We start from the raw sequence: 5551 nt of genomic DNA, 5'->3' as shown, positions 1-5551 counted from the left end.
AAACTTAGCATGTACAAGATCTTATAAATTTATGGGTCTGTTCTATTTGGTTGCATTTAGTATATACAAGAATCACTACAATTAGGGATTGTCCTATTTGGTTGGAGCTTAGCATGTACAAGAACCTAAGAAATTAGGGTTCTGTTCCTTTTTGAAACTTAGCATGTACAAGAACCTACGAAATTAGGGTTCTGTTCTATTTTGAAACTTAGCATGTACAAGAACCTACGAAAATAGGGTTCTGTTCTATTATAAAACTTAGCATGTACAAGAACCTACGAAAATAGGGTTCTGTTCTATTATAAAACTTAGCATGTACAAGAACCTATGTAATTATGGATCTGTTCTAATTGTTTGAATTTAGTATACACAAGAACCACTAAAATTAAGGATTGTAGTATTTCGTTGAAGCTTAGCATATACAAGAACATACGAAATTAGGGTTCTCTTCTATTTTGAAATTGAGCATGTACAACAACCTAAAAATTATGGATCTGTTCTGTTTGGTTGCATTTAGTATATACAAGAATCACTACAATTAAGGATTGTCCTATTTGGTTGAAACTTAGCATATAAAAGAACCTACGAAATTAGGGTTTTGTTCTATTTTGATAATAACATTTACAAGAACCTACGAAATTAGGGTTCTGTTCTATTTTGAAACTTAGCATGTACAAGATCTTATAAATTTATGGGTCTGTTCTATTTGGTTGCATTTTGTATATACAAGAATCACTACAATTAGGGATTGTCCTATTTGGTTGGAGCTTAGCATGTACAAGAACCTAAGAAATTAGGGTTCTGTTCTATTTTGAATCGTAGCATGTACAAGAACCTAAAATTTATGGATCTGTTCTATTTTGTTGCATTTAGTATATACAAGAATGACTACAATTAAGGATTGTCCTATTTGGTTGAAGCTTAGCATATACAAGCACATACGAAATTAGGGTCCTACTCTATTTTGATAATAACATTTACAAGAACCTACGAAATTAGGGTTCTGTTCTATTTTGAAACTTAGCATGTACAAGAACCTATGTAATTATGGATCTGATCAATTTGGATGAATTTAGTATATACAAGAATCACTACAATTAAGGATTGTCCTATTTGGTTGAAGCGTAGCATGTACAAGAACCTACGAAATTAGGGTTCTGTTCTATTTTGAAACTTAGCATGTACAAGAACCTAAAATTTATGGATATGTTCTATTTTGTTGCATTTAGTATATACAAGAATGACTACAATTAAGGATTGTCCTTGTTGGTTGAAGCTTAGCATGTACAAGTACCTACGAAATTAGTTTTCTGTTCTTTTTGAGAAACTTGGCATGTACAAGAACCTATAAAGTTGTGGATCTGAACTATTTGGTGGAAACTCATTTTATGCACGATCCAATAAAATTAAGAATTCTCCTATTTGGTTGAAACTTAGCATATAGAAAAATCTATAAAATTATGGATCTGTTCTAATTGGTTGATTTTAGTATACACAAGAACCACTAAAGTTAAGGATTGTAGTATTTGGTTGAAGCTTAGCATCTACAAGAACCTACGAAATTAGTTTTCTGTTCTATTTTGAAACTTAGCATGTACAAGAACCTATAAAATTGTGGATCTGGCCTATTGGGTGGAAACTCGTTCTATACACGAACCAATAAAATTAAGAATTCTCCTATTTGGTTGAACCTTAGCATATAGAAAAATCTATAAAATTATGGATCTGTTCTATTTGGTTGCATTTAGTATATACAAGAATCACTACAATTAAGGATTGTCCTATTTGGTTGAAACTTAACATATAGGAAAATCTATAAAATTATGGATCTGTTCTATTTGGTTGCATTTAGTATATACAAGAATCACTACAATTAAGGATTGTCCTATTTGGTTGAAGCTTAGCATGTACAAGAACCTACGAAATTAGTTTTCTGTTCTATTTTGAAACTTAGCATGTACAAGAACCTATAAAATTGTGGATCTGGCCTATTGGGTGGAAACTCATTCTATACACGAAACAATAAAATTAATCATTCTCCTATTTGGTTGAAACTTAGCATATAGAAAAATCTATAAAATTATGGATCTGTTCTATTTTGTTGCATTTAGTATATACAAGAATCACTACAATTAAGGATTGTCCTATTTGGTTGAAGCTTAGCATATGCAAGGACCTACGAAATTAGGATTTTGTTCTATTTTGAAACCTAGCATGCAAAAGAACCCATATAAGTATGAATCTGTTCAATTTGGTTGAAATTTAGTATGTACAAGAAACAGTAAAATTAAGGAATACCCTATTCGTTTGAAATTTAACTTATACAGTATCCAGTGAAATTAACGATTGTCCTATTTGGTTGAAATTCATTATATACCAGAACCAGTAAAGTTAAGAATTCTCCTATTTTGTTGAAAATTAGCATATAGAAAAATATATAAAATTATGGATCTGTTCTAATTGGTTGACTTTAGTATATACAAGAATCACTTCAATTAAGTATTATCCTATTTGGTTGAAGCTTAGCACATACATGAACCTACGAAATTAGGGTTTCGTTCTATTTTGAAACTTAGCATGTACTAGAACCTATACAATTATGGACCTGTTCTATTTGCTTGCATTTAGTATATACAAGAATCACTACAATTAAGGATTGTCCTATTTGGTTGAAGCTTAGCATCTACAAGAACCTACGAAATTAGTTTTGTGTTCTATTTTGAAATATAGCCTGTACAAGATCCTATAAAATTGTGGATCCGATCTATTTGCTTGCATTTAGTATATACAAGAAAAACTACAATTAAGGATTGTCCTATTTGGTTGAAACTTAACATAAAGGAAAATCTATAAAATTATGGATCTGTTCTATTTGGTTGCATTTAGTATATACAAGAATCACTACAATTAAGGATTGTCCTATTTGGTTGAAGCTTAGCATATACAGGAACCTACGAAATTAGAGTTCTGTTCTTTTTGTGAAACTTAGCATGTACAAGACCCTATAAAGTTGTGGATCTGGCCTATTGGGTGTAAACTCTCATTCTATAAACGAACCAATAAAATAAAGAATTCTCCTATTTGGTTGAACCTTAGCATATAGGAAAATCTATAAAATTATGGATCTGTTCTATTTGGTTGCATTTAGTATATACAAGAATCACTAAAATTAAGGATTGTCCTATTTGGTTGAAGCTTAGCATATACAAGAACATACGAAATTAGGGTCCTATTCTATTTTGAAAATTAGCATGTACAAGAACATACGAAATTAGGGTTCTCTTCTATTTTGAAATTGAGCATGTACAACAACCTAAAAATTATGGATCTGTTCTGTTTGGTTGCATTTAGTATATACAAGAATCACTACAATTAAGGATTGTCCTATTTGGTTGAAACTTAGCATATAAAAGAACCTACGAAATTAGGGTTTTGTTCTATTTTGATAATAACATTTACAAGAACCTACGAAATTAGGGTTCTGTTCTATTTTGAAACTTAGCATGTACAAGATCTTATAAAATTATGGGTCTGTTCTATTTGGTTGCATTTAGTATATACAAGAATCACTACAATTAGGGATTGTCCTATTTGGTTGGAGCTTAGCATGTACAAGAACCTACGAAATTAGGGTTCTGTTCTATTTTGAATCGTAGCATGTACAAGAACCTAAAATTTATGGATCTGTTCTATTTTGTTGCATTTAGTATATACAAGAATGACTACAATTAAGGATTGTCCTATTTGGTTGAAGCTTAGCATATACAAGCACATACGAAATTAGGGTCCTACTCTATTTTGATAATAACATTTACAAGAACCTACGAAATTAGGGTTCTGTTCTATTTTGAAACTTAGCATGTACAAGAACCTATGTAATTATGGATCTGATCTATTTGGATGAATTTAGTATATACAAGAATCACTACAATTAAGGATTGTCCTATTTGGTTGAAGCGTAGCATGTACAAGAACTTACGAAATTAGGGTTCTGTTCTATTTTGAAACTTAGCATGTACAAGAACCTAAAATTTATGGATATGTTCTATTTTGTTGCATTTAGTATATACAAGAATGACTACAATTAAGGATTGTCCTTGTTGGTTGAAGCTTAGCATGTACAAGTACCTACGAAATTAGTTTTCTGTTCTTTTTGTGAAACTTGGCATGTACAAGAACCTATAAAGTTGTGGATCTGAACTATTTGGTGGAAACTCATTTTATGCACGATCCAATAAAATTAAGAATTCTCCTATTTGGTTGAAACTTAGCATATAGAAAAATCTATAAAATTATGGATCTGTTCTAATTGGTTGATTTTAGTATACACAAGAACCACTAAAGTTAAGGATTGTAGTATTTGGTTGAAGCTTAGCATGTACAAGAACCTACCAAATTAGTTTTCTGTTCTATTTTGAAACTTAGCATGTGCAAGAACCTATAAAATTGTGGATCTGGCCTATTGGGTGGAAACTCATTCTATACACGAACCAATAAAATTAAGAATTCTCCTATTTCGTTGAACCTTAGCATATAGAAAAATCTATAAAATTATGGATCTGTTCTATTTTGTTGCATTTAGTATATACAAGAATCACTACAATTAAGGATTGTTCTATTTGGTTGAAGCTTAGCATATGCAAGAACCTACGAAATTAGGGTTATGTTCTATTTTGAATCATAGCATATGCATGAACCTACGAAATTAGGGTTTTGTTCTATTTTGAAACTTAGCATGTACAAGAACCAACGAAATTATGGTTCTGTTCTATTTTGAAACTTAGCATGTACAAGAACGTATAAAATTGTGGATCTGGCCTATTTGGTGGAAACTCATTCTATACACGAACCAATAATATTAAGAATTCTCCTATTTGGTTGAAACTTAGCATATAGGAAATATATAAAATTATGGATCTGTTCTAATTGGTTGAATTTAGTATACACAAGAACCACTAAAGTTAAGGATTGTAGTATTTGGTTTAAGCTTAGCGTGTACAAGAACATACGAAATTAGGGTTCTGTTCCTTTTTGAAACTTAGCATGTACAAGAACCTACGAAATTAGGGTTCTGTTCTATTTTGAAACTTAGCATGTACAAGAACCTACGAAAATAGGGTTCTGTTCTATTATAAAACTTAGCATGTACAAGAACCTCTGTAATTATGGATCTGTTCTAATTGTTTGAATTTAGTATACACAAGAACCACTAAAATTAAGGATTGTAGTATTTGGTTGAAGCTTAGCATATACAAGAACATACGAAATTAGGGTTTTGTTCTATTTTGAAACTTAGCATGTACAAGAACCAACGAAATTAGGGTTCTGTTCTATTTTGAAACTTAGCATGTACAAGAACCTACGAAAATAGGGTTCTGTTCTATTATAAAACTTAGCATGTACAAGAACCTATGTAATTATGGATCTGTTCTAATTGTTTGAATTTAGTATACACAAGAACCACTAAAATTAAGGATTGTAGTATTTGGTTGAAGCTTAGCATATACAAGAACATACGAAATTAGGGTTTTGTTCAATTTTGAAACTTAGC

The sequence above is a fragment of the Bombus pascuorum genome, unplaced genomic scaffold, assembly GCF_905332965.1.
Source record: "Bombus pascuorum unplaced genomic scaffold, iyBomPasc1.1, whole genome shotgun sequence".
Taxonomy (NCBI): Eukaryota; Metazoa; Arthropoda; class Insecta; order Hymenoptera; family Apidae; genus Bombus; species Bombus pascuorum.
The sequence above is the reverse complement of the archived record's forward strand: the minus strand, read 5'-3'. Positions refer to the sequence as shown.